The sequence below is a fragment of the Arachis stenosperma genome, chromosome 3, assembly GCF_014773155.1.
Source record: "Arachis stenosperma cultivar V10309 chromosome 3, arast.V10309.gnm1.PFL2, whole genome shotgun sequence".
NCBI lineage: Eukaryota > Viridiplantae > Streptophyta > Magnoliopsida > Fabales > Fabaceae > Arachis > Arachis stenosperma.
The window spans coordinates 51,948,483-51,961,525 of NC_080379.1; the positions used below are offsets into that span (position 1 = coordinate 51,948,483).

The window sequence follows — 13,043 nt, forward strand, 5'->3', positions numbered from 1 at the left end:
GGATCATGGTTGCCTTCGGGGGTGGTGTCGCGTTCTGTCCGATCTTTCAGGTTGGCCTCTATTTTCCGCAGTTTTTCTTCTAATTCTCTGCGCTTGCGAGTCTCCCTTCTCAGATCTTGCTCAGTTTCTTTTTGCTTCTTTATGTCCTCTTCGAGTTGTTTCAGTCGGTTTTGTTGTGCCCGGACTGCTTCTAGAATTTCCGAGCCCTTTTCTTTTTCGGGATTTTGTGGATCTTTGTTTGGGAGTGATGTCTTTGGGCGATTCTGTTTGTTTCCTCCTGGAGTGCATGGTGATAGAGGGCGGTCCGGTCGTTCTCCGGTGTCAACTTCCTCCTCTTGTTCTGATGCAGCGTGGTCATTGTTGAGAGGGTCGTCCGCCATGATAGAGGGATGACTTCCAGGTCCCCGGCAACGGCGCCAATGTTCCGGGGGTTACCTGAAACGTGCAGCTCGGTCGTCTGGAGATGCCCGAGGTGGGGGTCAGGGACCCGAGCTTGATGTGCCGAGCGGTTGGTGGTTGTACCTGCAATGACACTCCGATGCTTAAGTTAGCATGGGTCCAAGCAGATATGTGTAGAATATGGAATGTGTCTCATACCTGGGTGTTCCAGTGTATTTATAGTAGTTGGCTGTGATCTTCCCTGGATAAGATATTCTTATCTTATCTTATCTTTCGGGAGTTTTATCCCTATCTTTGTGGAACCACCTTCCTTAGGCCTTTTCGGCCTTTAGGTTTTGGGCTGCGCTCCTTCTGATGGGCCCTCCTTGCCTTTAATGTCCGAGGTCCGACCTTTAGGCGTGGGCTTTAGGACGAGGTCGGACCTTTCATGGATTTACCGAGTTGGGGGAGCCCGGTCAGGGTATGAACAGAAGCTTTTGCCTTTCCTTTCCTCTTTCTAGAGGTTTCTCCGGCCTTAGGTACCATAAATGGTTATGGAGAAACAAAAAGCAACGCTTTTACCACACCAAACTTAGAAGGTTTGCTCGTCCTCGAGCAAAAGAAGAAAGAAGAGAGAGAGAGTGGTGGGGTAGGTGGGGATCCTGTGGGGTCCACAGATCCTGAGGTGTCAAGGATAATTCATCCCTGCACCAAGTGGCGAGCAAAAATGCTCTTTCTGCCAATCCTGGCGTTAAACGCCAGGCTGGTGCCCATTTCTGGCGTTTAACGCCAGCTTGGTGCCTATTCCTGGCGTTTAACGCCAGTCTGGTTCCCCTTTCTGGCATTAAACGCCCAGAATGGTGCCAGACTGGGCGTTAAACGCCCATTTGCTGCCCTTACTGGCATTTAAACGCCAGCAAGTTTTCCTCCAGGGTGTGCTATTTTTCTTTCTATTTTTCATTCTGTTTCTGCTTTTTCAATTGATTTTGTGACTTTCCATGATCATCAACCTATAGAAAACATAAAATAACAAAGGAAAATAATAAATATAACATTGGGTTGCCTCCCAACAAGCGCTTCTTTAATGTCAGTAGCTTGATAGTGGGCTCTCATGGAGCCTCACAGATACTCAGAGCCATGTTGGAACCTCCCAACACCGGGGTTTAACACCAAACTTAGAAGTTGGTTGTGGCCTCCCAACACCAAACTTAGAGTTTGACTGTGGGGGCTCTGTTTGACTCTGTTTTGAGAGAAGCTCTTCATGCTTCCTTTCCATGGTTACAGAAGGAGAACCTTGAGTCTTATAGTTTACACTGTCTGCAAACCACGGAGCTTCCTGAATAGCAAATAATTGCTCATCCGGAAAAGTTTCAGAGATCTCAGTAGGAGGGAGGGATGCTCCTGCTACTGGTTCTATCCGGGACACGTGATCAGCTACTTGATTCTCTGTCCCTTTTCTGTCTCTTATTTCTATATCAAACTCTTGCAGAAGCAACACCCATCTTATAAGCCTGGGTTTTGAATCCTGCTTTGTGAGTAGATATTTAAGAGCAGCATGGTCAGTGTACACAATCACTTTTGATCCTACTAAATAAGATCTGAACTTGTCAATGGCATAAATCACTGCAAGTAACTCCTTTTCTGTGATTGTGTAGTTCTTCTGTGCATTATTTAGAATACGGCTGCCATAATAAATGACGTGCAGAAGCTTACCATGCCTTTGTCCCAATACTGCACCAATGGCATGGTCACTGGCATCACACATTAGTTCAAATGGTAATGTCCAGTCTGGTGCAGAGATGACTGGTGTTGTGACCAGCTTAGCTTTCAGAGCCTCAAACGCCTGCAGACACTCCTTATCAAAGATAAATGGCGTGTTAACAGCTAGCAGATTACTCAGAGGTTTGGCAATTTTTGAAAAATCCTTTATAAACCTTCTGTAGAATCCTGCATGCCCCAGAAAGCTTCTGATTGCCTTAACATTGGTAGGTGGTGGTAATTTTTCAATTACTTCAACTTTAGCTTGATCCACCTCTATTCCCTTGTTTGAAATTTTATGCCCAAGGACAATCCCTTCAGTCACCATAAAGTGACATTTTTCCCAGTTTAAAACTAGGTTGGTATCTTGGCATCTTTTCAGAACAAGTGCTAGATGGTTAAGGCAAGAGCTGAATGAGTCTCCAAATACTGAAAAGTCATCCATGAAGACTTCTAGAAATTTCTCTACCATATCTGAGAAGATAGAGAGCATGCACCTCTGAAAGGTTGCAGGTGCATTGCACAAACCAAAAGGCATCCTTCTGTAGGCAAATACTCCAGAAGGATATGTAAATGCTGTTTTCTCTTGGTTCTGAGGATCTACTGCAATTTGGTTGTAACTTGAATAGCCATCCAAAAAGCAGTAATATTCATGACCTGCCAGTCTCTCTAGCATCTGGTCTATGAATGGTAAAGGAAAATGATCCTTCCTGGTGGCTGTGTTGAGCCTTCTGTAGTCAATACACATACGCCACCCTGTAACTGTTCTTGTAGGAACCAGTTTATTCTTTTTATTATGAACCACTATTATGCCTTCTTTCTTGGGGACAACGTGGACAGGGCTCACCCAGGGGCTATCAGAAATAGGATAAATAATCCCAGCCTCTAGTAACTTAGTGACCTCTTTCTGCACCACCTCCTTCATGGCTGGATTTAGCCGCCTTTGTGGTTGAACCACTGGCTTAGCATCATCCTCCAATAGGATCTTGTGCATGCATCTTGCTGGGCTAATGCCCTTAAGATCACTTATGGACCACCCAAGAGCTGTCTTGTGTGTCCTTAGCACTTGAATTAGTGCTTCCTCTTCCTGTGGATTTAAAGCAGAGCTTATGATCACTGGAAAAGTGTCACCTTCTCCCAGAAATGCATATTTCAGGGATGGTGGTAATGGCTTGAGCTCGGGTTTAGGAGGCTTATCTTCTTCTTGAGGAATTTTCAAAATTTCTTTTATTTCCTTTAGTTCCTCCAGATCAGGCTGAACATCTTTAAAGATGTCCTCTAGCTCTGATTCGAGACTTTCAGTCATATTGACCTCCTCCACCAAAGAGTCAATAATATCAGCGCTCATGCAGTCATTTGATGTGTCTGGATGCTGCATAGCTTTGACAACATTCAACTTGAACTCATCCTCATTGACTCTCAGGGTTAATTCCCCTTTTTGGACGTCAATGAGGGTTCATCCAGTTGCTAGGAAAGGTCTTCCTAGAATGAGAGTTGCACTCTTGTGCTCCTCCATTTCCAGCACTACAAAGTCAGTGGGAAAGGCAAATGGCCCAACCTTGACAATCATGTCCTCAATTATGCCTGATGGGTATTTAATGGAGCCATCAGCAAGTTGGAAGCATATCCGGGTTGGTTTGACTTCTTCAGTCAACCCAAGCTTTCTGATAGTGGATGCAGGTATTAGATTGATACTTGCTCCAAGGTCACACAGGGCTGTCTTGGTGCAAGCACCTTCTAATGTGTATGGTATCATAAAGCTTCCTGGATCTTGAAGCTTTTCTGGTAAGCTTTTCAGAATGACTGCACTGCATTCTTCAGTGAGAAACACTTTTTTAGTTTCTCTCCAATCCTTCTTATGACTTAAGATCTCTTTCATGAACTTAGCATAAGAAGGTATTTGCTCAAGTGCCTCTGCAAACGGAATCTTTATTTCAAGAGTCCTTAGATAGTCTGCAAAGCGGGCAAATTGCTTATCCTGTTCCGCTTGGCGGAGTTTCTGAGGATAAGGCATCTTGGCTTTATATTCTTCAACCTTAGTTGCTGCAGGTTTATTCCTTACAGAGGTGGTTGGAGAAGCCTTTTTAGAGGGGTTACTACCAGCACTCTCAGGTGTCTGATTCCCCATTGGCGTTTGAATGCCAGGATTGGGTGAAGAATGGGCGTTTAACGCCAACTTTTCCCCCTTTTCTGGCATTTGAACGCCAGAATTGGGCAGGGAATGGACGTTTAACGCCAGCTTTTCCCCCCTTTCTGGCGTTTGGACGCCAGGAGTATTCCTCTCTGGGCTCTTACTGTCCTCAGAGGGATTTTGGACAGTGGTTTGGTTATCCTCTGTCAATTGTTCCTTTATTGGCTTTTTGCTACTTTGAGCAGTGTTATTCAATGTCTTCCCACTCCTCAGTTGAACTACTTGGCATTCTTCTGTTATCTATTTAGATAACTGCTGTTTTGCCTAATTCAACTGTGATTCTATGTTCTTGTTAGCTATTTTAGTTTCTTGGAGCATCTCTTTAAACTCTGCTAACTGTTTTGTCATCAGGTGTAATTGCTGATTAAGTTCAACCATTTGTTCTTGAGGATTAGGATCAGTGGCTACTGCCATAACTTCTTTTTTAGTAGAGGACTCATTGCTAGAGTACAAATATTGATTTCTAGCAACAGTATCTATAAGCTCTTGAGCCTCCTCAATCGTCTTCCTCATATGTATAGATCCACCAGCTGAGTGGTCTAGAGACATCTGAGCTTTTTCTGTAAGCCCATAGTAGAAGATGTCTAACTGTACCGACTCTGAAAATATTTCAGAGGGGCATTTTCTTAGCATACCTCTATACCTCTCCCAGGCATTATAAAGGGATTCATTATCTTTCTTGTTTAAAGCCTTGGATGTCCAGCCTCAGCTGTGTCATCCTTTTTGGAGGGTAAAATTGATTCAGGAATTTGTCTGATAACTGTTTCCATGTCTTTATGCTTGCTGTAGGTTGGTTATTCAACCACCTCTTAGCTTGATCTTTTATAGCAAATGGAAACAGTAATAGTCTGTAGACATCTTGATCCACCTCTTTATCACGTACTGTGTCAGCAATTTATAAGAATTGTGCCAGAAACTCAGTAGGTTCTTCCTATGGAAGACCGGAATACTGGCAATTTTGCTGCACCATGATAATGAGTTGAGGATTTAGCTCAAAGCTGCTTACTTTAATGGGAGGTATACAGATGCTACTCCCATATGCAGCTGTAATGGGGTTAGCATATGACCCCAGAGTCCTTCTGGACTGCTCAATTCCACTTAGGTCCATGATGGAGAAAGGGAATATGATATGGATTCACAAGTAAAGTAGAAATTTTTTTTTCAAAATTGACCGAAAAAAATAAAATAAAACAATTGGAAGATAAAATAAATTTTCGAAAACTAAAAGAAAATAATATCAAAGCAAATTGAAAACTAAATCAATTAGTTAATTAAAAGATTTTGGAATTAGCAATTGAAAAGATATGATTGAAAATTATTTTGAAAAAGATTTGATTTTTTTTAAATGAGAAAAGAGAAAAACAACAAAATGACACCAAACTTAAAATTTTTACAAAATCAAACACAAATTTTCGAAAATTTTAAAGGAAAACACAAAGAGGACACCAAACTTAGAATTTTTAAAAATCAAGAAAGAGCTAAGGACATGCAAATTCAAAAATTTAAAAGAAAACAAAGGCATGCAATTGACACCAAACTTAAAATATGAAACTAGATTCAAATAAAAGACTCTAAACCAACAAAAATAAAACAGTCCTAATCTAAGCAACAAGATAAACCGTCAGTTGTCCAAACTCGAACAATCCCCGGCAACGGCGCCAAAAACTTGGTGCACGAAATTGCAATCACACTTTTGCAATCCCGCACAACTAACCAGCAAGTGCACTGGGTCGTCCAAGTAATACCTTACGTGAGTAAGGGTCGATCCCACGGAGATTGTCGGCTTGAAGCAAGCTATGGTTATCTTGTAACTCTTAGTCAGGATATCAATAATTCTCAGGTTTAATTGTGAAAAGTGGAAGAACATGTAATAATTACTTGTTTTGCAGTAATGGAGGACAGGTTGAGGTTTTGGAGATGCTCTATCTTCTGAATCTCTGCTTTCCTACTGTCTTCTTCTTCAAGCACGCAAGACTCCTTCCATGGCAAGCTGTATGTAGGGTTTCACCATTGTCAATGGCTACCTCCCATCCTCTCAATGAAAATGTTCAACGCACTCTGTCACAGCACGGCTATTCATCTGTCGGTTCTCAATCAGGTCGGAATAGAATCCAGTGATTCTTTTGCGTCTGTCACTAACGCCCAGCCTCAGGAGTTTGAAGCTCGTCACAGTCATTCAATCATTGAATCCTACTCAAAATACCACAGACAAGGTTTAGACCTTCCAGATTCTCTTGAATGCCGCCATCAATTCTAGCTTATACCACGAAGATTCTGATTAAGGAATCCAAGAGATATCTACTCAATCTAAGGTAGAACGGAGGTGGTTGTCAGGCACACGTTCATGAGTGAGAATGATGATGAGTGTCACGGATCATCACATTCATCAGGTTTAGCAACAAGTGATATCTTAGAATAGAAGCAAGCATGATTGAATGAAAAACAGTAGTAATTGCATTAATCCATCAAGACACAGCAGAGCCCCTCACCCCCAACCATGGGGTTTAGAGACTCATGCCGTAGAAGATACAGTAATAAACGTGTAAAGTTTCATGAGGTAGAGATACAATATCAAAAGGTCCTATTAATAGTGAACTAGTAACCTAGGGTATACAGAAATGAGTAAATGACGTAAAAATCCACTTCCGGGGTCCACTTGGTGTGTGCTTGGGCTGAGCATTGAAGCTTTCATGTGTAGAGACTTTTTCTGGAGTTAAACGCCAGCTTTTATGCCAATTTGGGCGTTTAACTCCAATTTTTGTGCCAGTTCCGGCGTTAAACGCCGGGAATTCTAAAGCTGATTTGCAACGCAGGTTTGGGCCATCAAATCTCAAGCAAAGTATGGACTATTATACATTGCTGGAAAGCCCAGGATGTCTAATTTCCAACGCATTTGAGAGCGCGCCAATTAGGCTTCTGTAGCTCTAGAAAATCCATTTCGAGTGCAGGAAGGTCAGAATCCAACAGCATCTGCAGTCCTTTTCATCCTCTGAATCAGATTTTTGCTCAGGTCCCTCAATTTCAGCCAGAAAATACCTGAAATCACAGAAAAACACACAAACTCATAGTAAAGCCCAGAAAAGTAAATTTTAACTAAATTATAATAAAAATGTAATAAAAACTAACAAAAATATACTAAAAACATACTAAAAACAATGCCAAAAAGCGTATAAATTATCCGCTCATCAGGAAACTTCTTTAGCACTACCAGATGTGGCTTGCAATCTAATCAGATTCTGAGAAATTATATTGACTTGCTGAGTCAATATTTTGTTCTGAGCCAATATGGCATTTAGAGTATCAATCTCAATAACTCCTTTCTTCTGAGTTATCCCATTGTTCACAGGATTTCTTTCTGAAGTGTACATGAACTAGTTATTTGCAATCATTTCAATGAGTTCCTAGGCTTCTGTAGGCATTTTCTTCAGATAAATAGATCCGCCTGCAGAATGGTCCAATAACATCTTGGATAACTCAGACAGACCATCATAGAAGATACTGATAAACCACTATTTTATGGTTTATATTGTGTATAATTATGTGGTTTTATCATGATCCTTACCCACTTATTCATTAATTTAGCATGCATTTATATTTCCTTCCTGGATTTATTACATGATTGAAAACTGCTTCCTAAAGACTTTCTTATTATACATTTTAGTTCTCCTTTATCCCATTCGATGCCGTGATCTGTGTGTTAAGTGTTTCAGGCTTTATAGGGCATGGATGAGTTGGAGATTGGAAGGGAAGCTAGCAAAAATGGAAGGAACACAAGAAATTGAGGAGACAACCAGCGAGAAGTGACGCGGCCGCATGGCTCACGCGTTCGCGCGGAAGAGGAGAAATCACAGTGACGCAGCCGCATGGCTCACGCGACCGCACGGAAAGGAAAAGCACAAGTGACGCGGAGGCGTGGACGACGCGAACGCGTGGCACGGAAAAATGCGAATGACGCGTCCGCATGGATGACGCGACCGCGTGACATGCGCGATCTGCATAATCTGCAGATTTTGCTAGGGGCAATTTCGGGCCCTGTTTTGACCCAGTTCTCGGTCCAGAACAGCAGACTAGGGCCAGAGAACATGCAGAAACGAAAAAAACACATTCATTCTACACAGTTTTAAGTTTTTCAGATCTAGTTTCACTCCTCCTCTAGGTTTTCTCTCTACACAATTGATACTTTTAGGATATTATTTTTCTACTACTTTGGCATTGGGATATTGAGAAGAGTTATTTCCTCATTAAGACTTCGTCATTCTAGTTCGTTCTCTTAACTTGGTTTATTTCTTCCATGTTCCATGCCCTATTCAATTTTGTCATTGGAATACTTTTATGATTATTTAATACAAGAATTATTTCTTTCATTTTAATCCATTTTTCTTTCCAATAATCATGTCTTCTTTTGATTCCCTTTCATATGTTATGGATTTATTATTTACAATGAGCGAGTAGTTCCCTAACTTGATGGGGAGTTGATTGAAAAGAACCAATTGAGTTGGAAGGCTTAAGAGAAAGATTGTAATTGGGTTTACTGTTGGATTGCCTTCTAGTCACTAACATCAATCCCTTTTAATTAAGTGGGTTGCAACTTGTGAACAGACGTAGCATTTCAACTTGTTTGACTTTCCTTTGCCTAGTAAAGGATAACCAAACAGAATAACTTTTAATTATCAATTAATCTTGAGAGCATTCCAACTATAATAGGGACTCCAACTAATCAACTCCCAGTCAAGGCTTTTATTTACATTGTTCAAATTCATCAATTTAATTTCCTGTCATTCAACTCAAACCTTTTTGAAAACATCTGATTAATAAAATAGCACACCTTTCTGCAACTCGTTGGGAGACGACCTGGGATTCATACTCCCAGTATTTAAAATTTAAATTTCTGTGACATATTTCTAAATTGATAAGTGGATTTCCGGTGAGTTAAGAACTATACTTGTAACGTACACATTTTCATAATTTTTAATTCACCAAAGTCCGCATCATCAGATACCTATGATGCTCCATTCTGAAAGCATGTCAGAAGGACACCTTCTGATCAATTACTTGTATCTTTCCCAAGCTTCATAGAGGGATTCACCTTCCTTCTATTTGAAGGTTTGAACTTCCACTCTAAACTTACTCATCTTTTGAGGTGGAAAGAATTTAGCTAAGAAGGCATTGACAAGCTTTTTCCAAGAGTTCATGCTGTCTCTAGGTTGTGAGTTCAACCATATACTAGCTCTGTCTCTTACAGGAAAAGGGAAAAGCATAAGTCTGTAGACCTCGGGATCAACTCCATTGGTCTTAACAGTGTCACAGATTTGCAAAAATTCAGCCAAGAACTGATGAGGATCTTCCAATGAAAGTCCATGAAACTTGCAATTCTGTTGCATCAGAGAAACTAATTGAGACTTAAGCTCAAAGTTGCTTGCTCCAATGGCAGGAATAGAGATGCTTCTCCCATAGAAGTCAGGAGTTGGTGCAGTAAAGTCACCAAGCACCTTCTTTGCATTGTTGTTGTTGGGTTCAGCCATGCCTATTTTGTCTGCTTCCTTTTTAAAAATTTCTGCAACTCGTTGGGAGACGACCTGGGATTCATACTCCCAGTATTTAAAATTTAAATTTCTGTGACATATTTCTAAATTGATAAGTGGACTTCCAGTGAGTTAATAACTATACTTGCAACGTACACATTTTCATAATTTTTAATTCACCAAAGTCCGCATCATCAATTTTTGGCGCCGTTGCCGGGGAGTTGCAACAGTGAGTTAATTTATTGATTGGTATTTATTTCTATTGCAATTTTTTTTCTTTTCATTCTATCACTATGAACTGCATGTTTCTTTCGTTAAATGACGCGTTCGCTTCCTGATCCAAGCTTGCCAGCATTTGATCCTGAAATTGAAAGAACTCTTTCGCATATAAGGCGAGCTAGGCGTAGGCGACTCCTCTTTGAGGATGAACCTGAACCGTCATTTAAGGAAGAAACAACCCCCCTTTCTACTGATCCAGTTCATTTACGTGCAGGTGACATGGCAGCACCCAGAAGAGTCACCATCCAGGAGGAAGGAGCCACTGATTTTACGCTCCAACCATTCCAGGCGCACCACCCAACAATAGCTGTAGATTTTGAAATAAAATCCTCACTACTCAACTTGATGCCCAAATTTTATGGCTTACCTGCTCAAGAGCCTATCAAGCATCACAGGGATTTTCAGACCGCTTGCTCTACTGTTAAGCGTGATGGAGTTGGTGAAATCTCTATTCTACTAAAAGCCTTCCCATTTTCTCTGGAAGGAAAGGCAAGAGAGTGGTACTACACTCAGTCCAGAGAAACTATTTCCAACTGGGATACACTTAAGAGCGAATTTCTGGATAAATTTTTTCCAGCTGAAATTGCTGATAAGCTAAGGAATGACATGTCTATGATCGTTCAGGATGAATCTGAGACCCTCTATGAATACTTGGAACGCTTCAATACACTTCGAAATGCATGTCCCCATCATATGATTGACAAGATAGTCTTACTCGGTTACTTTACACAGGGTCTGAAACTTCAAGATAGGACCACACTGGAAGGTGCTTGCAATGGTTCTATGAAAAAGTACAAGACTATGGACGAAGCATGGCAATTGATCAGAGACTTAGCTGATTCTACTAGGAATCATAGGCAGAGACAAGGTCGGTCAAGAGCTGTTGCAGAGGTATCCACTAATACAGAGACTACCGCTATAGCCCAGAATCTATGTAAAATTACTAACTTGCTGAAGCAGATGCAACTGAATCAACAACAATCTCAGCAAGTTCAGCCTTCTCCATCACAGCACACCCAGCAGTTAGTCCCACAAAGAATGTGCGGCATCTGTGCAGATTATAGTCACTATACCGATGATGTCCGCAGCTCCAACCAGGAGACAATACTGTAGCAGCCACTCACAACTTTTATGACCGCCCCAATCAAGGGTACAATCAAGGTGGCAATTATAACCAAGGATGGCAGGATAATTCCAACCAAGGCTGGAGAGACAATTCTAACCTGGGTTGGAGGGACAATTCTAACAGAGGATGCAGAGATAATAATGGAAATCAGAGGTGGAATAACAACTACAACAGGCAGCAGAATCAACCTTACAGAGCACCTCATTTAAGACAACCTCAAGCCCCTCAGCAAACCTCTCAGACCACTAGCATCTCTTCACCCCCTAATGCTGACTTACTACAAGCCATTGATCAGAGACATCAGGCTATGGAAGAAAATATTAAAGCAACTCTGAATACTTTCGCTTCTACTTTACAAACTCTTGTCTCACAAATGGGTTCAATGTAAAATTCCAGTAACCAGTCCTCAAGCTCTGGTGGACTCCCCTCTCAACCATTACCCAACCCAAAGGGTGGTATTAATGTCATCACCCTAAGGTCTGGAACCACACTGCAGGAGAGAAGTCAGGAGGAGCCAAGCCCACCAGAACACGCCTCAGCTGAAAAGGTTGTGGAATTAGAAGATGTTGAAGAGGAAGAGGACATACAGGACATAGCTGAGAGAGAAGAAGCTCAATCACAGGAGAGAGCACCAAAAGGCGTAGACACTGCAGAAAACACCACTCCCATTCCATTTCCACAACTTGCAAGGAAGCCCAGGAAGCAGTTGGAACCTGACCCCAAGATGGTAGAAATCTTCAAAAAGGTTGAGGTAACTGCTCCCTTTTTTGATGTCATTCAACAGGTACCTAAATATGCAAAGTTTCTAAAAGATCTATGTATACATAAGGACAAAATTAATGAATTAGAAACTATTCCTTTAGGAAGTTCCATATCTGCTTTAATGGGAAGTTTACTTGAAAAATGCAGTGACCCAGGTCCTTGTATAGTTAGTTACACTATTGGTGGTGTAGTAATTTATGATTGCATGTGTGATTTGGGAGCATGTGTTAGTATTATGCCTTTATCTGTATATGATGTTTTAAGGCTCCCTCCCTTAAAAAGGTCGGCAGCTCATTTTGTGTTGGCAGATAAAAGCATTATTACAGTAGCCGGAGTTGCTGAAGATGTTTTAGTAAACATTAAAGGGCTCACATTTCCCACTGATTTCTATATCTTGGAGATGCCCAATAATGACTCGGATAAGCCATCATCAATCCTACTTGGCAGACCATTCCTGAAGACATCAAGATTCAAGTTAGATGCTTTTTCAGGAACATATTCTTTTGAAGTAGATGGCCAAATAGTAATCTTCAATTTGAATGGAGTCACAAACAACCCTCCAGAAGATCATTCCATCTTCCAGTGTGATGTCATAGATGAAGCTGTAGCTGAAATTCACCAGGAAGAGTTGGAAGAAAAGTACGCAGAACAAAGTCCAAGTGTGAGGGCTCTATTAACTAACAATAAGGACATTTCTGAACTTTCACAAGCTCCAGACAATCCAAAGCCTGCCCATGACCAGAAGATTGAGTTGAAACCTCTCCCTCCACATCTCAAATACGCTTATCTTGAAGAAGGGCAGAAGTTTCCAGTTATCGTTGCACAGGATCTCACTCCTGAACAGGAAGAGCAGCTACTTAATGTGCTAAGGAAGCACAAGAAAGCAATTGGGTGGAGTTTGGCAGACATCGTAGGCATCCACCCTCAAGTATGTGAGCACAGAATATTTTTAGAGGAAGGAGCAAGACCTGTCCACCAACCCCAGAGAAGACTGAATCCCACTATTTTGGAAGTTGTCAAAAAGGAA

The 13,043-nt window shown here is 41.4% G+C and overlaps 1 non-coding gene across 1 annotated transcript; it reads left to right on the top strand.

The window, feature by feature from the left end:
• Nucleotides 1–9,349: 9,349 nt before the first annotated feature.
• On the top strand, nt 9,350–9,453 carry LOC130971630 (small nucleolar RNA R71). The gene has a single exon (XR_009082842.1). It is a non-coding gene; the product is annotated as a small nucleolar RNA R71 (small nucleolar RNA).
• The last annotated feature ends 3,590 nt before the right edge of the window (nt 9,454–13,043 follow it).